General features: G+C 46.8%; 1 protein-coding gene across 1 annotated transcript in view; it reads left to right on the top strand.

Annotated features, from left to right (window-relative positions):
- Positions 1 to 24,415, top strand: part of Snd1 (staphylococcal nuclease and tudor domain containing 1) — a 403,901-nt gene that overhangs the window by 342,017 nt on the left and 37,469 nt on the right. The window lies entirely within an intron of this gene.

The following is a 24,415-nucleotide window of genomic DNA, read 5'->3' on the forward strand; positions in this document are numbered from 1 at the left end:
GCCCAGGCCGCGCTCCCCGGCTGCTGCGCTGCTCTCCACTCCGCTTTCCCGGCGTCGGCCGCCTGGAGCTGGCGGCAGATGATTGCAGTCGTGAGCTCGCGGAGCTGCGAGAGTTAAGAGGTGTTCGCTGCGCCTTCGCCCTCCCTAGGCACACACCCCCTTTCTCCTCGCCTCTTCTCCAAAGGGTTAAAAAGACAAAAACTGGGCTCAGTTCTCCAGTCCCGCCGTCTGCTGGCGCGAGGAGCGGTAATCCGTCCAGCCCCGGAGGGGCAGCAGCGTGGACGTGGCGTCGGGGCCCGGTCCGCGAGCGGAGGAGCGCGCAGCGCCCGCGGTCGCGCCCGCACCGCAGGCCCCTTCAGGGACTCCGGGGGCGGGCGCGGGTCCGGCGGCGGCGGCCGCAGCCCCTGGCAGCGCGCAAGCGCCCGCCGCCACCCGCCACTGCTGGGCTCCCCGCGCGCCGCCGGCCCCGGTTTTGTGCGGAGAGTGCGAGTTCGCCGTTGGGGCTCCCGGAGTCTTCAGCGGCCGAGCTGCCAGCGAACTGCTGCAGCGGCCGGAGCTCTGGCGACAGCGGCGTGAGCAGTGGGGGTCGCGGCTGCGGTAAACGCTCCGGAGCCCGTGAACATGGTCCCTGCTGGCTAGCGGCGGCGGCGACAGCAACGGGGCCCCTGCGCTCGGCACCCACCGTCTTCTCCTCGCGCCGGGCTCGCGGTGTTGCAGGCGGCAGCCACGCAGACTGCTCTCTCATCCTTTTGTCCTTCAGTCAGAACGTGAATGTACTGCTGACGCATACTGTTCTGGGGAGAAGATTAGCGTGATGCAGTGCTCTTATGTTTTAACACCGCTCCCCCTCCGCCGCCTGCCCTCAAGGGGTTAACGCCGCGCCTTCCAGAGCGCGCCAGCCCGCGCCGCGCAGCCCCGAGTCGCGGAGGGCTGCCTGCCTTCCTTGCTTCTTCCTTCCCTCCCTCCCTCCTTCCTTTTTTCCTTCCTTCCTTCCTCCTTGCTCCCCTCCCCCCTCCCCCCTCCCCGGCAGCTTCCTCCCCGCCCCCTCCAGACGTTCGGAGCGGCCCGGGAGGGCTAGCGGGCGAGTGAGTCGGAGTGAGCGTCAAGTGAGGGGCCGCGCGCTAGTCGCAGGCGTTCGCAGCTATTTTGGTCAGGTCGGAGCGAGTGGCTGAATGGCCCCTGATAGGCTGGAGCGGTGCGGGGCTGCAGCGGCAGACTGCGCGGCCCCCACCCGGGCCACCCAGCACCTTCCAGCCCTGGACTGCTGGGCTCAGGGGCCCGGGTGCGGCGGCCCTCGGTAGGGCTGCTGCAATTGGCCGACCTCCTGCGAATGCCCGCGTCATACGCACCCCCGCTGAATGCCCACGGGGTGCCTGGCCGCGCGGCCAGGAGTTTGGATCTGCAGGATGGTGTGGACTCAGGGGCAGGCAGCTGGGGACGCAAGGGCTGATTTGAGTCAGAAGACCACGAACCTAAGCTTTGCCTTGCTCTGAGCCTGTCTTAACAGTCCCCTCCCTCGCACACTTTCTCACCCCCACCCTCACCCACCCCCGGCTGTAACCGGGGCTTTAAATGATAGTTTTCTTAATGAGGGCTGTGGGGGCGGGAAACAGTGGAAAGAAAGACCAAATTGAAGGAGCTGAGGGAATGACAACCTGGGAAGGATTGAGGTGAGCTCCCAGAACCCATGGCGCAACCCACGGTTCATTCATGGAGCTGCAGCCTTGCCTCCCTGTCGCCCCCTTTCCCTCCCTGGTTTGCAGGGACCAGGATGGTGCTTTATGCCTTCTGCCCCATGAGCTGCACTAGCCTCTCTCTCTGGGACTCCCTGAGCACCTCCTAGCAGCTTCCTATAGCTGTTTTCTGGAAAGGGAGTTCTGGCCCCTAAACATGCTTTGGCAGTCTAATGTAAAAACGTAGGTCAGTATTTACTAACCCATTACCCCATAAAAGAACCTCCTTTCTCAGCTGTGTGAGGGTGAAACAGTCTATAGGTTAGCGCTGTGATGTAGGTCCAGTAGAATTTGACATGAGTTTACTATTCCCTCCTTCCAGCCTCTTGCCTTGATAACAATCCCTGTTGTCTAACAAGCATGCTTGTTTAACTCCATTGTTCCCAGGTGCGCTGTTGCTTAAGGATCCTGAAGCCCAGAATTTCCCAACTTTCTGAACTCAAACACAGCCATAAACTCATTAATATTGACTGCCCAAAAATCTAAACCTTCAAATTCTAGAAAGTTCCAGTGTGGGCAACTTAATGTCTTCATCCTTTACCAAGACCTTATAGCTTACATTTGCTGTCAAGGAAAAAACCTATTTCTGAGCTTGTGTGTGTGTGTGTGTGTGTGTGTGTGTGTGTGTGTGAGAGAGAGAGAGAGAGAGAGAGAGAGAGAGAGAGAGATTATAGCACCAAGACTTGAACCCTGGAAGGCCTTACACAGATTGATGTTGGGGGTCTTGGGTATGGAAATGATTCCTCCAAGTATTCTTCCAGAGTTCTGGTGAATTCTTTACCCCAGTGAAACGATTGCCCATTGTCTCCATTTTCCAGGTGAAGGCACTTAGCTCAGGCAAACAATAACTTGATTATAGTCCGACTGTCAGTTAGTGACAGTCAGCTTTTCAAGTCAGTCTTCAATTCATGAGGCCAGCGATTTCATCACTAACACAATATCCGCTGTATCCACTACTCAGGGCAAGGTTGGGGAGAGACTGAGCATTCAGTGGAGGGTGTATGAAAAATCAGAGTGTCAGAGGAGGGGCTAAAAAAAATACGTCCTGTAAACTTGTCTCACTGGTAATGAGAGAGCAAGAGGAGAAATGAGAAGCTGAGGTAAGTCACTCCCTCGTTTTGAGATCTAATTCCATTCGACTCTGTAGCAGTTCTTTGTCTTCTACCACTTGGAGACAGGATTTCATTTTAAAGCCCAAACTGGCCTCAGAGTCATGGAATCCTTTGGCCGCGTCCTTTAAAGTGCTGGAGTTGCAGGTGTGTCTCCAGCTCTTCTTTGCGCTCTTCACTAAAGCCCCAAGAGACGTGAACCTGGGGATCAGCTGCCACTGAGCAGGAAGAGAGTTGTGCTATTAGGGAAGGCAGGGGCATCACCAAGGTCTGGGTGGCACACTGGGGTATGGTGCTCCTCCTTTCTTGGTCAGAAGAGGGACTCTGCCTGAACTGGTTTCCTGCCTGTGTAGACAAACTCAGCCCCATCTGTTCAGCTCCAGGCCCAGCAAATGACAGCTGTTGCCCTCCACCCCTCCACTGTGAAGGTGGAATAGGATGGGTGGGCTGAGCTGGATAAACCACCACATAGGAATGAGCTCGCAGTAAATGTGGCTGCTGTTGATGAAGGCAAACTCAGTGGAGCTCTACTTGGGACTGCTTTGCTCTCAGTGGGTCAGCTAGGCCAGCACAGTTCCTGAATCTACAGAGAAGACTAAAGAGACTGTGAGGCCTTCAGTACACAGTCCTCCTGGACTAGGAATCCTGTGACCTCTACTCTAGATAAACTGAACTCTCCCTGTGGTATATTGCCCCTCACACCCATAGTTCGGAGTGGTGCCACCAAGAAATGAGAAGAAGTAACTTGCACTTAAATAGGAGGACACCGGTCTGAGAACAGTCAGTTTTCGCATAGACAAGAGTTCAAGAGGCTGGGAACGGTCAGCAGCTCAATTTTGAAAAACGGGCCTTGTATTGAGGTTGGGATACCTGAGTTCTAGTTGATTTTTTTTCCTGTCACTGTTAGACATGATGAATCATAAAGTAAATCTTGATTTCTTTATGTATAAAGTTGGGGAAATGGACTAGAACGTTCTTTTTAGTTCTCATAGTCGTTTTCAGACAGCTTTGGGGAAAAGGTTGATCATTTGGGATTGTAGCCCAGCTTTGGAGATGGGCCATGAAGTTGAGGAGAGAATGCTTCCTTCAGTTTAATCTAGACATCTAGAGAGAAAGAGAGATCGATCATCTTGATTTGATCTCACACTTTACTGATGTTAAGGAAGCTCAGAGAGGCACAATGACTTAACTAGTTACATGGCTAGTTAATATCAAAGTCTGTCCCTTCTGAGCTCAGTCCTGTCTAGATGTTTTCTGTGGCTTATTGGCTTTTAAACCCTGGGCTTCAAGATATCACCAAATGCCTGCACTGTATTCTTTGTGAACAAACATGTTATATTTTGCTGGTTTCGGGGTACGGATGGGGCTTTAATAGTGCTGGTATGCTGTTCCAATGACTTGGAGTCACACAGAGGTTTCTGGGGGTGTCAGGCCACCACAGTCCCCACTCTGATTATACCACTGTCCCTGAGGCATTATCCTAAGCAGCCACTAGATGTCCATAATGCCTTGTAGGGTTTGCCAGAAATAGCAGGGTACCATCTTGCTTTCAGTGTGCCTTTGGGTCCCTTCTGAGGAAGTCCAACAAGAAAAGAAGGAGAGTAAAGTTTAAAGGGGGAGATTTTAGAGACAGGAAGAAGGAAGGAAAAATAATATGAAAATTATTCCCCCAAAGAGACAAGGAAAGATATTGATTAGTGAATTTATAATGGTTTTTAAAAAGATAAAAATAAAAGTAGGAAGTAGTCGCCTCCTCCTGTCCACTGCAATGAACACCTGGACTCTTGTGTTTCTAATTTTCTTCCTCTCACCTGTCTAGGATCACCTGGTCATGGAGGTTTCTGTCTATCATAAAAGGAAACTTCACTTTTCTTCCTTGAGAGCTCATAGTCAAACAATGCTGTCACTGTCCACAGTCATAAATAAAATGGCTCTTCTTCCTTGAGTGGATGATTCAGGGCAACACATGCCCTGAAAGTTATCTGTTTTTCCTAGTGCCCCAAATTTCACTGTTATTTTCTCTAAATCTCTGCTTTTTTAAAGAAAGGCAAGGATATGGGGGATGTTAAAACTAAATAAGAAAGTAACAGAGTGGGCTAGGAACATAGCTTGGTGGTAGATCTTTAGCTTGGCAATACTTAATGCCTTAGATTCAGTCCCCAGTATCAAAGAGAGTTGGGGTTGGGACTCCTCAAGGCCTATCAAGAGCAATTTTGTAAACCTCAGCTGAAATAAGATAAGATGGCTAATAACAATTACAAAGAACTGGCCTTGTGAAGCAGCTCAGACCTATCTAACAAAAGCCTGGGTTTCTCCCCAGCACTGCATTAACTGGCTATGATGGAACACCTCTATAACCCCAGAGTTCAGGAGACTCAGGAGTTCAGCCAGCCTGGGATATATGAGATGCTGTCTCAAAAGGGGGGTGGTTTGAGTGTGAGGGGGATTACAAGGAGCTGCACAGAATGCAGAGACCTCTTTTTCTGCTGAGAATAGTTTCCCCAGGCTTTGTGGGTAAGCTCCCAGATTGTAGTGAAGAGACAAGCCTCCTGACTGCTAGCTGCCTCTTCCTTTCTTGGGAAAGTCAGCTTGGGGTGCCATTCTTGTCACGGTCACATATATGGGCCAACAATCCAAAAGGTCCCATGGAGCACCAATAAACAGCTATATCCAGACCCCAATAGTTTACCTTCTTTAATTAGCCATATACAGCAATAATAATTTAGTAACATTTTTCAGAATGTATAGGTACTTATGCTTTTGACGAGTAGATTTAAGTTTCGTTATGGTTACTGAAGTAATGAGTGACTCAATTTCTGTGGCTGCCATAACACATTTCCACATAGTTGATGACGTCAAACAGCAAATTCTCTTGGATATCTAGAAGCTCATAGTTCAGAATCTAGCAAGACTTTGCTCCTTCCAGAATCTTGACTGGTCTTGACCTCTAGAGACATCCCTTACCTTGTCAGTAATCAATTCAGGTTCTGCCTCCATCATCACACTGTCTCACTGTCTTCTCTTTCCTGTCTGTAATTTAGATGTTTCTGGTTAGAGGTAGGGCCCAGCAGGATAACCAAGAGCCCCAGGTACAAACTAGATCATGGATTAGGGGTCCACACCTACAATTAAGTGCCTCACAGATGCACATGTGATGTATCAGTTAAAGTCATGCATGTACCTAAACTACAGTCTACAAGATACATTACATGCCGTGTGTATGCGCGTGTATATGTATGCATGTATGTGTGTACGTACGTACTTGCACATGTGTATGTGCATATCTAGCAAGCATTAGAGCACAGTGGTGGCTATGCAGTATCTCTGGAGTCAGACACAGGACTTAAAATCTTAGGTCTGTTTCTTACATACTACATATATCTAATTCTTTATAAAAGCCTCAGATTTTCATGTGTAAAGTAGTTAACTTAATTCTGCTTTATACTGGACTGCAAACAAATTTTGGAATCTATAGTTGGCCTCAGTAAATAGTAATAATAGCATCTATTTTTAATATGGGTGCTAGTATAGAACTTCTAATTCTTCATTCATGCTACAAAGTGGTTTTTACTATTTCTATCAGTTAATACTTTTTTTGAGGCATGATCTCACTATATAGACCAGGCTGGCCTCATTTCCAAACAACACCACACTTAGCAATTAATACTATTTTTTTTAAATATTTATTTATTTATTATGTATACAATATTCTGTCTATGTGTGTGTCTGCAGGCCAGAAGAGGGCACCAAGCCTCATTACAGGTGGTTGTGAGCCACCATGTGTTTGCTAGGAATTGAACTCATGACCTTTGGAAGAGCAGGCAATGCTCTTAACCACTGAGCCATCTCTCCAGCCCCTAATACTATTATTTTTAGTTATTTTAGACTTTGAGACAGATCCCAAATATTACCAAATTCCCGTGTGCTCTGCTGGGCTTATCAGTGTGTCAATGTCTCACTTGCCCACAGAACTTATATTCAGAATTGCCAAAGTAATCTCTGCTGGGCATGGATTACCCGTGCCTTTTATAATCTCCATAGCAACTAAAGTGGTCTTGGTGACATTACATCAGATTATGTTATTGATTTACTTAAAATGTTCCATTTGCCTCATAAATTGAATAGCAACCAAACTGCTTACCACAGCTTCTCAGCCTTCATTCTTTCCTTTCAACCTCTGCACTGATGTTTTGTCAAAACTCTCCATACTTCCAGCATGACATTTACACTGGCCATCAGATACCAGGATGTTCTTAACTTCTTGAGCTGGTCTCCCAACAGAAACTTAACGTACCTGGCTTAATCACATTAACCAACTTCATCAGCTTTATACCATTTCCAGAGACGATCTTGTTTGTATATTTGTTAGTATGTTTATTACACACCCTCATGGAAGCACAATATTGGCCCTTTTTTCTTGTTCTCATCCCTTCATTACAGTAGTGAATAATTATCTCAAAACAAGAACTGTTCTTAGGCCCATGGGGAAGAATGCAGACCCCTCCCCCCATGGATAGCATTTGTCCTAACTCTGCTTTATTATCTGAAAATGTAAGTGAAAATTTGTCTGCTTTGTTTTTATAATCCAAGAAAAATTAAAGAGGATCCTGGTCATCTCAAAATTGTTTCAGTTCTCAATTTTGACTTTTCTAGTTCCTGCTGATTTCTAAAAGACACTTTTATGAAGGCAACAGAAAGCCGTGCTGGTTGTGACTGTGAGTAATGAGCTGGGTGGACACAGGTGTACAGACATACCTGCATTCACATATGCATGTGCCTGTCATTTTCAATTCTGCTAAAGTGCATTTTCTGCTAAGGGAGTGAGGGCTGTTGAGTCTGAAATAGAGAACACCAGGACAGTGAGATCAAATGCTTTGAAAGTGGCTGTGCCAACGCTTTCTGCTAATTAAAGAATGTTAGGACAATCACCACTAGCTGCAGTAAAGGGCGCCCCATTACCTCCCTCTATGGCAAGTTGGGTAAATTTAAAGGCTACTATAAATATCCCACTGAGCTCCTGAGCTTAAGCACAGTTGGGACTGGGTGAAGAGTCCTAACTTCTGCCTCCTTCTGTCCCTTCTCTAATAGCTGTCAGTCCCTAAAATTGTATGGCAGCAGGACAAGCAGGTTCATCAACCGGCTCTCAATTAACTTAAAACACTGTAGAGAGGAAGCAAACTGAGTGTGGAGCAGGACTGGGAGCCCAGGCCCGTCTCTGTGTTGTCTCCGTCCTCTGTGTTGTCTTCCACTCTTTTTCCTTTTACCCAGAGGGAAGATTCCTGTTCCCTCCACCACGGGTGTTCTTAAGGAAAACAAAACAAAGTCACTAGACATAAGGCCACTCTTCCAGGAATATTCTAGGAGTCCTTACTGAGAAGTCAGTATTTAGAATGTGTGAGTAAGTGGGAGCTTTCTGCGTTCACTCTCTGCAGTTTGGCGCTAATTTTAAGAGGTATGTTCAAGTTTGGAGCTTCCCTGTTTTTAATCTCTTCAACTTGGCCTGCTGGATCCTCTTGTGTGAGTTCCTGCAGCTCTTCCACGACCCACAGGCCATTCTTAACCCTTCAATTTATACAGCAGTGCCACTTCGCTGCTACCTTCTCTCTGCCAACCTCCTTGATTTGTTTGCTTTCTTTATAGATCATCATTTCTGGCCACCAATCTGCTTTATATAATTCATCAATTGTTTTTAGTCCTACACTGCCAGATTTAGCTGCGACTAGGATTTTCCTAATTCCAACTGATATAACAGTTTGTCATTCTGTACTGACTTAGCAACTTGGGTTCCTCTACCATGCATTCAGTGGCCTGTCCTAGGGAATTCTGGGAGATAATCAAAAGACATATACTTTGGGGCTAAAGTGATGTCTCAGTGTCTGTGGTGACCACCCTCACTGCATCCTGTCCTTACCCAGAGGAGGGGTGCTGATGCTCAGAGGTGGAGGGAGTACAGCGCTGGGAATGCCAGAACCAGCCACACCAATGGCTTCCCCATGAGTCATCAAGTGAACTATGGGTGGGTTGGCTGGCACCCAGGTTCCTGGATGCTGTGTTCCTTTTATTCTGATATGAGCTTCTGGATTTACTCGTCATTCAGCCTGCTCTTAGTCCACATTTTCACAATGCAGCTTTTACCTGCAAATGCGGCCATTGGGACTTGCCTGTTGATGGGTGTTGTGGGTGTTGATGTTGAAATAAATGCTTAGACAGGTTGGAGTGCTCCTAGTTGGTTGGTTAGGTAGTTGGTTCATATATATATTTTCTCCTATTTACTTTTTGCTCCTATCATAATTTCTGGATTTGACTGGAACCAATTTCTTTAAATTAAGGCTAGCCTGACTCTTGAAATTTATTCTCTCGCACCCCAGAATACTGCCCCCCATAAAGCCTCATCTTTCAATTTTTGTGTCACTACCAGCCAAAGGTGCTATACGTGGGAAACACATAGGAACTTTTTGTTGTGGACTATTTAAAATTTTCTGTAAAGGACACCAGACTGAGGGGGTTCTGTTTCTAGTGAGTAAACTGAAGTCCCAGTTCTGCAGCTCCCAGTTGAGGGACTGGGTGGGACTCACCTCCTGGGAGCCAGGCTAGAGGAGCTCTCTGTACCTCTTTCTTGGTAACTGTGGCTAGTTTGTGTGGCAGCCCAGTGAGACTGCTTGATTGGTATTCTGTGCACAAGCGCTGAAAAAAGCCCGGGAGGAATTCTGCCAGCCAATAACTCTGAAAGACTCTTTGTGCAAATAAGCAGCGTGTGAGCTGGGCAGGCGCTCTCCCTCCCCCACCAGTGTCTTCTCTGGCCAGGCAACTTGGTGCTGCTTTGGCGCTGGCATAGAGCACTTGGGGATCCCTCCCCAAAGAGACCCTCTTGGGATCCCAAACACATAGAGCAACTAGAGCTCTGTCCTTCCTGCCTGGGTTCTGGCAGTCTGCCTGCCAGTCAGTGGGATCTATCTATTCAGGGCTGTGTCTACTTAGAGGAGGGGCAGGAAGTAAAGAAAGGAGGTAATGTGAACAGACCAACGACCAACAAAGTAGGGACATCACTTCTCTCTGGTGGGATCCCTAAAGCCCTGAGGGGATGGAGCCTCACTGTGCATGAGCTCCCCTCTGTGCTGGTCCATCACTTTCCTCCAGCAGGACCTGAGCCATTTGATTTCCTAATCAACTAAAGCTGCTAGTAAAAGGAAAGAAATAAGACCCTTTGTGCCCGCATAGCTGACAGCTGCAGAATAAGACTCTATTAAACTAATACCAAGAGGCATCCTGGTGCCGATGGAAGCCAAGCACAACCAGACCACAGCAATGACTACCCAGCCCCATGCTTAATGCCTCTTAAGGAGTTGGCTCCTGCCACTACCGTCCCCACCTGACACTGTCTCTTCTTAGATGTTCTTCGTTATTAATGAGTTTTCTAAGCACATTAGCTTGACTCACTTGCTTTTGTGAATGAGACCATTCTCATTAAGTACTGTTTTCTAGGGAAAAAAGGTACTAAATGGGTATTGAATAGTATTCTATGGTCTTAGGCTCATATGTGAGTCTAAAAGACAAGAGGGGCTGACCATTGAGGGGTGGCTCTGAGTGCTTGGCCTCCTGCAGGTCACTCACCTCCCTTTCCGTCTGATCTCTTCCTGAGACAGCCACACACTGCATTTTGTCTGCTCAGGTGGCCCACCTCCGATCTGAACCCCCATTTCACATTACCTTTCTCATACAAACCTCACTTTTCAAAATTTGCTGCTTCCAGATATCTCACTGATCAAGGGACCAGGCTAAAAATGAGTGAGCTTGAAGAGGTGGGTGGCTCCATGGATAAAGTATGTGCAAGCGTGAGGACCCAAGTTTGGATCCTTAGAATTCACGTAAAACCTGTGTCAGTCTCAGTGCTGGCTAGCCAGACTGGCCAAATTGGTGAGCTTCAGTCTCACTGAGAAACCGTTTCTCAATATAGAGGTGGAGAACAACAGAGGGAGACAGCTGATGTCAACCCTGCGTTTTCACGTGCACCCACACATATATACACAACCCACATGCCAAAAAAGAAAAAAAAAAACATAGTTCATCATGAACAACGCCACGTTGTCAGGAGAATGGGCATTAAATAGGACAGTGTCATAAGACAAGTTTTTGCCTTTTCTACCAGATCACATGCCCTTATTTTATTCTTGAAGCCACCAAGAGAGGGTTAGAGCAAAGTAAGAGAAAGTCTACAGTAACAAAAGCTAGCAGAGCAGGGCTCCTTGCACTGCCTTGTGCTTCTCTCTCCTGAGCAGTGCCTGCTCCCAGGTAGGAGCAAAGATGTCACCCTAGTCAAGGCCTCGTTTGTACTATTGCTTTCACATCAAGGAACTTGGAGGAGAAAACCCAAGGAAATACTCCCATTTGCCTGAAGGAAATAGCTTGTCCAGACCCAGCTCTTATGTCGAGTGGGACCGCTGGCATTTAAGATTTGTATGTTCCCGTGTCTATGTCCCATGTGGTCAGGCAGCTTTGCAACCTGGACAAGCACAGAAAAACATTGGATTCAAGGGGCAGGCAGGGTCCTAAAGAAGCAGACTTTGTAGAGTAAGCCAGCCTACTGCTTCCCAGAGGCTTTTGTCCCCTGAACTGCATCAGGGCAGCAAACTTGAAACAGGTATCTTGAAAGCTTGTTTCTGCAGAATTTTTTCCATGGACCCCTTGCCAGGCAGTGGTACACACCTTTGATCCCGGCACTTGGGAGGCAGAGGCAGAAGAATCTCTGTGAGTTCAAGAGCCAGAGCTGTTACACAGAGAAACCCTGTCTCAGGGAAAAATAAAAAAATAAAAACAAAAACCATTCAACACAGTCCTTAAACTATTTGCTTGTTTTCACCTTGCTGGGATTACTCATTGTTTTTGTACCAAAGATGATCATTAAAAATTAAAAATCAGAATTTTAAAAGGAGCTGTCTTACCCTTCTCCTCTCCTATCCCTTTTATCCCTGCTCTTCTATTCTCAAACAGAAGAGAATCTTCCAAAACAAAGCTAAGGTAGAGAAAATGATGGGTGTTGATCAGTGGGTACAGAGTAAAGCAGTGGGTGAGTAGTCCTGAGGTTCTGTTACACAGCAAAGTGACTAGTTCACAGTAATGCACTGCATACGTCTTTGTTTTATATGCCATGGAGAACATATAGAGGTCAGAGGGCAACTTTGAGGAGTCAGTTCTCCCCTTCTGCCTTCATGTGGGTTCTGGAGTGGAGTCAGGCTTTGCCAGCAAGTGCTTTATCTAATCAGCCACCTCACCAGTCATGTTGTTTATTTCAGGGTGTAAAGTGATATGCTTGCTGCCCTGATTCGATCATTATACAATGTGTGTATATATCAAAGCAGATATGTATAATTATTATGTGTCCATTGAAAGCTAAAATGAAATTTTAAAATGCACATTAAAAAAAAAAAAGACGAGGAACAAGAAGCCTTTCAGAAGAAGAGATGGCTTTACTGTCACCTCCGGAGGTCTGCCATGCATCTGCTCCTTTATTTTTTCCAGGTGGTTAGTGTGGACTATATCTGTGTCTGTATTGATGGATCTCATTTGGTTGTTATGTGCATTTGTCTCGGAGACCTGCTAATACCATTTGAGTTTCTGAAATCCTTATTTTGCAAATCCATTTGTGTCCTGGGTTTAGCTCCCGATTACAGGATTAGCAGAGATTACAGGGTCTGTCTGATGTCTTCTCCAAGCTTTCTATCTGATTTACGATCTGAGAAATGTGCACACTGATAGGAAGGAAACTAGGGGCAGATATAGGCTTCTGAAGAAAAACAAAGAAAAAAGGTGCTCTTGGGAAGAGCTGGAGTGAGTCGGCCTCGACATTTGGTTCAGAACCAGTTAAGAACATGAAATTTTGACTTGCTGACTGCCAGGTGACTTTACAGCTGTGCCGAGCTGCCCCCTCCTCCCCACCCTCAACAGCTGCCCCTAGAATGGAGGGGTGGAGGTCTGAGTTGAGCACCAGCCCTGTGGGTGGCACCCTTTGCTAAGAGCTGTCCTCAGCAGTCCTGTGGCCGTCACTTGTCAGCTCTCATTAGACAGACCTTCCACTCCACGCTGCAGAGCCTGAGAGACCACCAAGGACAACAACCCCTACTGCTCCTGCTCCTGCTCCTGCTGCGGGATCCAGTGACTGCTTTGTTACAGGGGCTGAACAGGTCATACATAACTGCTAAAAATCATGGGTCACATTCAGCTGTTTTATGCAAGTAAGAAAACTTTGAAGCAGCTTTAATAATGAGGATAATTGTGTTACATGTAAAAACAGTCTCAGAAGTACGGCAGCTCCAGGATGTGCTACTTTAACAGAAATGCAGCCCCAGAGACAGGCTCCTTAGTACTTTCCTTCTCTCTAAGTTGCTGCTATAGCAGGTGTCTTTCTTGACTGCAAGATGGTTGCCATAGCTCCAGGCATTTCATGCTTATACACCAGTCTCCAAATGCAGGAAAAATATAGGTTCCAATTTTATGTTTGTTTGTTTGTTTTAATCAAAACAAAACCCTTCCCTAAAAGCCTGTCAGCTGACCCCTTTTACATCCACATTATCCAGATCTGAATGATATGCCCAAAACCAATATGTGGGTCAGAAAGGGAACTCTCCTACCCCACCCAGTGACTAACAGGCTGCAGTTTATAGTTTCAATGGATTTACATAAGAAAAAATGTATCTTTATTTTTATTAACCATTACTAAAACCTAGCGTTTCATTTGAATATGAATGTAGGTTATAGTAAAATCAATGTAGATATGACTCTTGTCACTCCTTTGAAATTGTGGCGGTGTTGGGAGTGCCTTGAGAGATGGCTCAGCAGTTAAAACTGATCTTTCAAAGAACCAGGGTTCGATCCCTGACACCTTCTAGTTCCACCTTGCTGGAATTCCAGTCCCAGGGGAATCCAGTACCATTTTCTGGCCTCTGCAGGCACCAGTCATGCATGTGGTACACAAACATACATGCAGGCAAAAAATAAATAAATAAATCCATACACATAAAAGAAAACTAAAGGGAAAAAAGTTAATTGTAGTGGGTTTTAGACCTACCTTAAAATCTTGTAGCCAGGTGGTGGTGGTGCACGTCTTTAAACCCAGCACTCGGGAGGCAGAGACAGGCAGATCTCTGTGAGTTCGGGGCCAGCCTGGTTTATAAGAGCTAGTTCTAGGACAGGCTCCAAAGATACAGAGAAACCCTATCGCGGCGGTGGGGGGGGAATAACCTTGTTACTTAGCATATTGGTAAAGAAGTGAATGTACTTACTATATCTGGATTTAGATGGATTTTTAGAAAACATTTTAATGACTGTGTCAGTAAAATTGGTTCACTGTGCACTCTGTGTATTTTACTTCCCTGTGTGTGTTGGAACACTAGTCTTGAAAGGGCCATGGCACACAACTGAAACCAGTCAGTGTTTCCCTGATCCACACTCAAGAGGATGAAGTCCTACCCACGGGGAGGAAGGAGGGAAATGGCTGTGGGCTAGGTCACAGAATCAGGGAGCCTAAGTGCCGCCTGCACAGCCCCCTTTCTGCCACCAGCTGTTAATTCCTTAATATTTTTATTTAAAATCACTTCAGTCTTTCTAAAGTAATTTTTTTAAATAGAAGTGTCACTTATCGTAAATGAAAGGAAACCTTTTTTTAAAAGCAAGCACAGTGCATAGAATAAAGAAGCGGTTTCCTGGGCTCTGGCAATCCCATTTGCCCTCAAGGCTCTGCCCCTCTTTTGTTAAGGAGATGCTAAAGGCAGATTAGCAGCACACTGGGACTTGCTTCTTAATATAATCAGAGCTGAGAGATAATTGAAAATGGAATAACTTAGTTTGTGGTTCTCCATTTAGTGCCCTGTCATTGACCTACCTAAAATAATTCAGTGTGTGGGCAAAGGCATGTTGATGATCACCTCCCTGTCTTAACCATTAGTGACCCCACCCACCCACCATGGAGATCAATATAACTTATTTTTTATGCACATGAATCATTTCTTAATGATTTCTTTATCTTCTATGTGCTCATGAAAACCAGTTTCAGTTACTGGCTCCAGAATTTGGTTTAGGGTAGGCTTGAAGCTTCCTCACCTATGTTTTGCTCCCCTCACACACTTTTTCCCTCCTAAAAATCAAAAAAGAAAAAAAAAAATCAAGCTAACATTTGACTCTCTCCTTTCTCACAGCCTTCCTTCTGATGTTTGTGATCCCAACAACACATGCCTACTAGTTAATTGATGGGGCTCGATGTTACTAGGTGGGACTTGAAGGGGCAGCCTTGTGACTGAAGTGGAAATCCTTTATGTTACAATCCCAGAGCTCCAAAAGATGTAGGAACCCAAAGTCCACCATTGTCTTAGCCCATAAGGAAACAGTAGTGTATGGCTTGGCACTGAGCATGCAACTTCAAGGTGCAGAGGCCAAGATTAAACCAGGGCCCTTGAAGCTGGGAGGAAGCTAGAAACCAGTCCCATCCCCCTGCAAGGGCTGAGGTATGGCAAAGCCAGAGAGCTTAAGTGGTTTTCCCTAAAGTCACACTAGCATAAAGCAGTGGCAGAGCCAAGGGCTGCCCAGAGCTGTTTCCACTCATTATTGAAGACGCTCTCAGGACAAAGCACATTCTTGTCTTTCTGCCAAAGGATTAAAATCTTCCCAGGGTCACCCCTACCTTCCCACTATACTCTTGTTCATTGTGACTGTTCCTCAGTCACCAGAACTGATGAGGCTTAAAGCAGCCTGTAACGCTGCTTCCCCTGAGCCCTTACCTCTTCCTCCAGAGCCTGGTAGGACTGTACATAGGTACTGCAAGAGGTTGTTTTGGGGGCCTGTGGGCCTTGCCCTTCAGGTATGATCTTGCTTACTAGTGGAAGCCTCTAGAGTCTAGAGGATGGAGCACAAACCCTGACACTGTGGGGTAAGGAGGGGCTTCCTCTTCCCCCTTTTTGCTACCTTCTTCTGCCCTAAAAGGGTTTGATTGCTATATGGGATATGATATCTCCTCTCCATTCCTTTTCTGCACTTTTGTTCTGACCTCAGAGATAAAAGCACTGTGATGGGGTGGCACCAGAGTTGTATGTAGTTCTAGGCCCTGAATTAGAGCTGTTGGTTGTATTGTTTTTAATTTGATGACTCTACAGAGAAAGGCTGGCCAGCACTGACTGACTGCACTTTTACAAAATTTCTCTTTGGGCTATTAGTTTATGTATGTTTACATGGTGAGTGTGTCCACAGGCCTTGGTGGGCACATATGTGTATGTGTGCACTTCTAGCCTAAAGCAGGCCTCACATATAACAGTTTCAATTGAGAAACATTTCTTAATGGTTCACAATGACAAATATTACTGTCTTTAAGCTAAGTGGTTCAATTAGCTGTGATTGGAAAGTGTGGAATAAACTTGGAAACTCACAGCTTATTTGGAAACAGAAGAGGAGGAAGGTAATGTGTGTTGTCCCTTAAAATTGGTCACGATAGACCGGGCAGTGGTGGCACACGCCTTTAATTCCAGGCAGAGGCAAGTAGATCTCTGTGAGTTCAAGGCCAGCCAGAGCTAGTACCAGGATAGCTTCCAAAGCTACAGAGAAACCCTGTTGAAAAATAAAGAATGGTCATGGTGGTTTGGCTAGCTGTATGGCTAGGAGAAGATAGTACCCACAGCAGTCTTTTGTATGGAGGTAGATAAGAGACCAGAAAGCCTCTAGGGGAGGTATGACATCAAGGTCTTGTATAATGTGAGATGTACATATTTCCTCCCTGCTGCTAGAACAACATGTCAGTTCTCCAAATAATCCTTGCTCCTCCCCTGTGGCCTCTCTGCCCTGCTGGTGCAACACGGTACACTGTCAGCTGTAGAGAATGCCCTCTGCTTTGAAGCTTCTCCTAGGTGTTCTCATGGCTTTTTGTTCATGGTCTTCCTGCCTACCAGAGAGCAGAGGCTTTAGGGAGTGCTCTAACCATCGCAGAGCCTTTGGAATCTCCTTACAGGCAGCCACAGATACTTTGGCCCTGCATTGATTTCCAAGGTGCAGGGTGGGATGGACATGGAGCCAAGGCCCTCAAAATCTGCTCCCTTCTCTTTCCCATTAGCCTTTGTCTCTGCTGCCCTTAGAGGAACAAAATCAAGACCATTTCAACCTGCATTTCAGTATTGTAGAGAGTTACATGATTGACATGTCATATCAAGTCCCCTAGCACATACTCCACCCTTGCGAAAAGAAGCAGGGCCCTGCTGGTGCTCCTCCCTAGCATCTGCCTAAATGCTTATTCTGCCCCGTCTTGCCCAGTCTCCCAGTGACCATGTGTAACTGTTATAGTTGTCATCTGCCCCACCACCATCATGGTTCTAAAGCATTTAGCTCCCCAGCCACTTCCTGTGGGGAGGAGTGAAGAGCTTTGAATACAACAGTGAGACTAGACCTTCATCAGGTTAGCATTCCAGCCTGACATTGTTGGTGTGGGATCCATATTTATCCTTGAGTTCTAGCCCTGTCAACTCCTTACTAGCTTTACAGCCTCAGACCTCAGGTACCTCACTTCTTCAAAGCCAGATCCACCCATAAAACAGGGATGCTAATAGTCAGGACGTGTGCCAGAGAGCCCAGCACTCAAGGAGTGATCGAGTGGCGTGGTTTAGAGCAATGAGATGGGGAAAGGATCCTTGGTTGTCTTGGGATCTTTAAATTTAGCTTAGCTAAATCTGAAGAGGCAGGATCAAGGAAACATGTTCCAGGCAGTACCGTTTTCTGAACCAAAAAGCACAGGCCTAGTTGGCGTGTCTATCCCATAACTTCAGGGACCACAGGATGACTCCCATTGGACTTTGTAAGAAGGCCCAGGATGGGGTGGGTGCAGGAGAAAGATTAAAAGGAAGAAGCCTGGAACACTGTTTACCTGGTTCTCCCTTTTCTTTCTCATCTTCCTTTTTTTTCCATGTGGAAAGTTTTATTTGAACACCCTTCTAAAGACAATTTGTTCTAAAATACCTGTGTTCAGACAGTCTTAACTTCATTTTTTCTTAATTTTGGACAATTGGGATCAATGTGATCAAATAGGTCCTGAGAGAAGAAAGTACCTCCCCCTTGCCTGTGTGCGCAGATCACCCACCCTGACAGCACTGACCCTTAAGTTCCAGCCTCACTGATTTCTGCAACCTAGTGACCACAGTGAAGCAAGAAGAACCCTGCTGCTGAACCACCAGATAGGCTATGATACTGTCGTGTAAAATCCATGTTCCCCTCCCTCAGATTTCCAACAGTTTTGATCACTGAAATAATCGTTGCAGAAGCTTGCTTTGGCCTCTAGGTCCTGGCTGAGTTTTTGATCCTCCCTGTCTCAACATCCGTGCTGTCTCACAGTCTTTGGGCACAGACCCTTCTCCACTTACTGTATCATTTATAATGTCCTTGCTGTAATCCTGCTAAGATCCTTCCTTTCATTCCCACACCATCAGTGACCCTGCCAGTGCTCTCCAAAAAATTCTATTCTAATGTGAGAGAACCATTATGTGTGTGGTTCTGGTATGGGAAGGAGGGAGGAGACAGACTGTGTCAGTCTTCCCAACCTGAGGAAGGCCCCACAGTCCCCGATACTTCTGAGCTGTCTGTCTTACCTCCATTCTAAGTATGGCCTCAGCAATCCAGCTCTAGGTCACTGTGGATGGCAGTAGCTTTGCTGAGTGCAAACCTCACACCCAGTGAGTACAGCCTGGCTCCTTTAGTCCTGCGCTACATGTGCAGCCTTCAGCACAGGGTCCTCTGCGTGGAGCCACTTGGTGCCATCACACACATTTCTGACCCTGGGTCTGGCCTTCCAAAGACATGGGTAGAGGCCTAGAAAATTATTTGGGACTAACAAGACCATTTTCTTTTACACAGGAAAACTAAACTGTGAGATTTCTTACAAGGGTGAAGAGAGATGGACTACAGCTTGCATGTAAACGTGAACCATAATTTGCCAGTTGCATCCTTTGTTTAAGTTCAGAAATCAGTTATACAATTACAAGATGAAGGTGACCCAGCTTAACAGCACTTCATTTGGAACTACCCCAGGGGGATGTGTATACTACAAACTGTACACTTACAGCAGTGCAAGGTGAATGATAAAAATCGTATTGACAGAGAAATAGTATGGATTGCAGGAGGTAATTATCCCCCACCGCTAAGTAGTATCTGGGATGCTGTGCTTCCTTCTTAGTGCCGCAGTTTTGAATCCTGTTGTCATAATTCAGTTCTGTGTGAAAGCATGCGCAAGTGGTTGTGTGGGGGTGGATAGGTGGGGGCCGCAATGTTCCTGTGGAGACCAGAGGACTACTTTGTGGAGTCAGTTCCCTCCTACTTTTATCTTGGTTGGGGGATCAGACTCAAGCAAGCCTCAGGGACAACTCACCAACCCTAAAGATTTTTTTTTTTTAAGATTTTAAGATTTACTATTTCTATGTGTGGGTCTATATGTAGGTGTATGTATGTGAGGAGCAGTTGCAGCAAGGCCCAAGACATCAAATCCCCATGAAGTTACAGTAGATTTGAGCTGGGAATTGAATGTGGGTCCTCTTTGAGAGTAGTCTGTGCTCTTAACCACTGAGACATCTTAGCGCCCTTTCCTCTTGATATACTCCCAGGAAGGAACTTGAGTGATGTGACGTACAGGATTCAGTCACGGGCTGGAAATCACTAGGATGGGGATGAAAACGGAAGGAGCCTTCCCAGTGTGGCTCCACACCTTTGTATGCTGTCTGCATACTGCTCCACGCACTTCTCCTTCCATCTTAAAGCTCCTCTCGAAGGCATGTTTGGACTCAGGGAGCTTTTCCAGATAATAAGAAAAAAGAAATCCTGTTTGTTCCACATTGTGCTGGAGTACAAAACTTAGACCACTAGGAGTTCTGACCACAAAGATTAGAGAATTTGAAAGAGCATATGGCCTAACAGTAAGGTGAGCTCTTCTGGAAGAAAGCTCCCAGGTACTGAAACACTTACTAGAAATTCATCTGTCAGAGGTTTGGGAGTGTCAGCATCAGGTGGGCGTGGGGAGATAAAGGTGACCTCTGGTTCCAGTAGAATGTTCTGGAATTCCCTAAGGCTTTAAGAAGGTGGCATGAAGCACAGCTGCTAGGCAGGAAGAGAGACTAGAGCTGCCAACTGTTCCTTTCCCCTGTCCAGGCTTACAGATTACAAGCCATTTATGCCTGGCTTTAGCCTGGTGCCCCGGTTTGCTCATCTCAACTGTCTGAACAAGCATCCATCTGGCAGCTTGTCTGTCAAGGATGCATCTGCCCCTCCTTCCACTCTTCATTCCCCTTCACTGCCATAGCTTGTCTTCCTGCCTAGGAACGGGTATTCTGAAGAAGTTCCATTCTCCTCCTTCCCTCCATTGGAACAGGCTCCCTGTCAGCAGCATCTACTGGAGGAAGGCTGGTGCACAGACATCTTGGCCCAGACAAAACTGTCTTCCAAGCAGGCGTGTTGATGAGGCTGTGCGTGGATATGCATGCTCACACTGCAGCCTGATCGATGCCTGTCAGAGCTCAGCATCAGAGTGACAGCTGCATGCCAGGCTGTTTGCTGAACACAACTCGTCCGTCAAGGGAAATCAGACGAAATCCATCTTCTTGTCCAAAGCAGGACCCAGTGGGCTGTGCCATCCTACATGTATGCCCTGAAAATCATTGCTCTTGGAATTTCAGTATTATATTGGTGGGTCCCCTGGGCAGGAAAATTATAGTCACTAAAATTATGCAGAGAGACCAATACTCCCAGCCCCCTCCCTGTAGCAACTCGCCTTTATTGCTACTGTCTATTGTCATTGCTGCTGTCATTGTATAGACAGTATAGGTCCAGAGCATAAAAACTGATACATAATCATCCTAAACTGGCACAAAGTAAACCATAAATGAGTTTTATTTAAAAAAAAAAAAGTTGCAAGTGTATATTGAGTAGGGCGTAGCTAGAGTAAAGGTTATAGACAATTGGTGGGAAAGGGATTCTTTAGAGAGTCTCATTAGAGAGGCGATTATGAGGCTTTAAGGTTTTCAGAATTGACAGGGACACACTTTGGCAAAGGTTCTATGTTTGTAAACCATTTGGGGCCGCAGAAAGCTCTGCCACCCTGTGTTTTGGCAGCCAGCCAGCTACCGCCTCTCTCCTCTCCCTAAAGCCTCTTTTATCCCCTACAAGCCTGTACCTGAACCTTCAAGGAGCCCCTCACCAGCCCTCAGCCACTCCAGCACTCCCACTTCCCAGGGCCGCTCCACAGGCTCTTCAGTGGAGAAGAGCAGGGTCCATCCCACCTCTGTCTGAAGCTGAGCAGGTGATGCTATCCACCCCCTCCCTCCTATCAGGGTCTGAACAGTTCTTAGAATCCAAGGGGGAAATGCAGCCGGTGGCCCCGTCTCTTAGCAAGGTGGTATTTTTCCTCACTTCTTGGAAGACCAGAGCACAAACTGTTCGAAAGATACGAGTGAGCTGGCTATCTGGGCAGCAGAGGAAAGAGGTCAGTCCAGGAGCAGGGGTAGACCGAGGCAACTGAGAAACGTGAGGCTTCTCTGATGGAGAAGGACTACCTTGCAAAACCCACAAGAATGGAGATTCTGAATGAATAGCAGACCGGGGAAAAGCCACAGTTCCAGAGGGCTCCTTTTTCTGCCAACACTCAAAGGACCTTTCAAACCAAGGAAGGATTCTCTGGTATGACTGCCCTGGGGATGCTGGGGATGCGGTTGCTGGAATGGGCCCCCTGCTTGTGCCTCCTCTCCACACTGCCCTACTTTGTCAAGCTGGGCTCTCCTCACCCTAGGCCTGTGGAGTGCAGCAGTCAAAGCTTTATTGCCCACATGCTGAAGCCGCTCTGCAATAAAAGAAAATAAAACAAGGTAATGGGAATGGCTGGTGCAGGGGGCAGCCCCACAGAGAACTGGGCCTGCTGCTGCCTGTCTCCCCACTACCACCCATCACTGTTAAGATAGTTGTCAGTGAGGCATCTGTGATTTTCCCCCAGGCCTCCTTTGCCATGGCCAGCAGGAGCAGTTGCTGCAGTGTGTGCACAGGAGAGCTTGTGTGTAGACCCAATCCCAGTGCATCCCCCAGGATTCAGCCTCTAATGGCAAGAAGGCAGGAACAGAAAGGCGATTCCACCTTACAGGGAAAGTCAGAGAGGAGTGGAGAGGAGTCCTGCCCAAGGGAGTCCCAGAGTGTAGCAGAAGTCACTGTCCATAAAGCTGCTTTATCTCTGGCAAGTGCTGGGAGAAACAAAACCCACTGGAAGAGGTGTAGGCTGGAAATACCAAAGAGAAGGGGGGGGGGGGGCTTGCCCCTGGCTGACCTCACATATGCTTTGGTCTAAACAGCAGATATTTATGCCTCTCACGGAAGATGGCATTAGCAGTGGCTCAAAGTCTCCAATGATTTTCATTTTGTCATGCAGCATGTCTGGCCCTTTGACCAGAGAGCTTTTAAATTCCTCTCCTTAGCCCTCTTTCTCCTCTCCCTCTTCCTGACTTCTCATTCCCAGGCTTGATCCAGACTTGTTGATGAGCCTCAGCTCCCCCCGCCACACACACACACACACACAGACACATACACGCACAGGAGGCACTAAATCTTGCCTGCCTGCCTGCCTTGCGACCCACCATCATTTCCCAAGCTCACCTACGCCCATGAATGCTTAATTTAAAACTTCTGCTGCCTCTCAGCAGTTTGTAATTCTGGGGCCGATCTCAGCAGAGGAGACAAAACGGGCTGATGAATGTACTTAGGAAAGTGAACAGAAAACGATACGGAGCATCTCTGTGATGTGAGGCCAGGCTTTCTTAACCATTTAGTGTAATAAGATGGATATCTATAGTCCCGAGTTGTTCTAATAGGATGGATATCTGCCTGATCTATTGGCCTGCAGGGTAGTTATGAGTTTTAAATTTTCTCATCTCTACGGCAATAAATTCTCTGGGCTTTTCCATTATAAACTCACTTTTTCTCAGTTGGGGAAGTCGGAAGAATTTTGTTTTGGTCAAGGTTAAAAGCAGCTGGCACAGTGAGGGCTTGGGGAGGCAGGGAGGGTGTGCACACTGAGCCTGTACTTCTCCTTACCTCCTCAGCATCCTGTGCCCTCTCCTAGGCAGCACTGTGGGCCAGTTTCCTTTGCTCTTGTCAGTTTGATGTTCCCCACAGAGATCTAAAGGAGTCCTATTGCTTCAGAGGTTTGGACTCACCAAGGTTAAGCCCCTCTCTGGGACCTGCTTCAACAGAGGGAGAAAAGCTGGGAGAAATGGAATGGGGATGCCATTGGACCACCTCCCCATGGAAGCCCAAGAAGAGGTTGCTGCGGTGGCTCCTAGACAGTCAAGGAGGTGACTGCCTACTTTCTGGGGCTTAGCCCATTCTGAACAGTCAGCAGGGAACAGACAGGGAGAGTCCCAGAGGGTAATGAGCCCAGAGCCACTAAGGGGAGTGCTCAGCAGGGGTCCTGGGAATAGTTGCTCAAGCAGATCCTGATGAGGGACCTGCCTTTCCTAATGACTTTCCCTTCTCACTGACACATCACCCAGGCCAAGAGCAAAGCAACCAGGCCAGCAGAAAGACAGATGCCTCTCCCCAGGGCTGCTTCCTGTCCTCTCTCAATTTGCCTGCATTCCTCACTTCCTGGCCAGAGCCTCCACTTCAGTTCTTTCAGGAAATTTAGGTATTTGGGAGTATGGTGCTTCCAGATGCCTACAGTCACTCTGCCGAAAGGTTGGCAACAAGAGCCAGCTTCTGAAAGTAGGCAGAATCGAGTTCAAGTTCTGGCCTGCACTTACCAAATAACTTTCACCTTTTTTTTCCCCTCTAATATGCTTTTAATTAAATTTAATGACTACATATTAATAGGGCATTATATAATGTTTCAATAGCATATACACTATATTGTCTTTAAATCATTGTAAACGTCTTTCTCAAATGTCACTTACACATCTATTTAGTGAAGGAGGATTTTTTTTGGATTTTTTTTTTTTTTTGAGACAGGGCCTGGTTGTCCTGGAACTCATTATCATTATGTAGACCAGGCTGGCTTTGAATTCACAGAGATCCACCTGCCTCTGCCTCCCGAGTGCTGGGATTAGAGGTCTGAGCCCGTTTTCCCACCCTTCCTTAGACGCACAGTATGTCGTCATTGTCAGTAGTCCTCCCACTGTGCAACAGCCTGTTAGAGCTTCTAACTGTAGCAGCACCTCAGAGCACCCTTTCCCTAGCCTTTCCTTTTTCTTCCTTCCTCTTCTTTGTTTTTAACCTGTCTGTGAACACAAGGCTTTGTACTTGCTAGGCATGCTCCTCCATGGAGCTAGGTCCCCAGCCCCAGCAGTACCCCAAATCAGTGCGAGCCTTTTGTCCTTATCAGTAGAAAGGGACCATAAAAAGCATTTTTTATAAACAATTGTGCATACTAAGTCAGCATGTGTCATGTCTAATGTATGTTCTTCCAGGAATAGCACTCATAACCAGAACTTGAGAAATGTTGATTTCATTTACTTTTCCTTGACCGTCCCTTTAGATGTGGAATTGACAGCTCTTACCTAGAACTTACCTCTTTTTCATCCACCCTTGCCA

Source organism: Microtus oregoni, unplaced genomic scaffold, assembly GCF_018167655.1.
Source record: "Microtus oregoni isolate MIOR12 unplaced genomic scaffold, Mior012 000026F_ref0000081, whole genome shotgun sequence".
NCBI classification, from domain to species: domain Eukaryota; kingdom Metazoa; phylum Chordata; class Mammalia; order Rodentia; family Cricetidae; genus Microtus; species Microtus oregoni.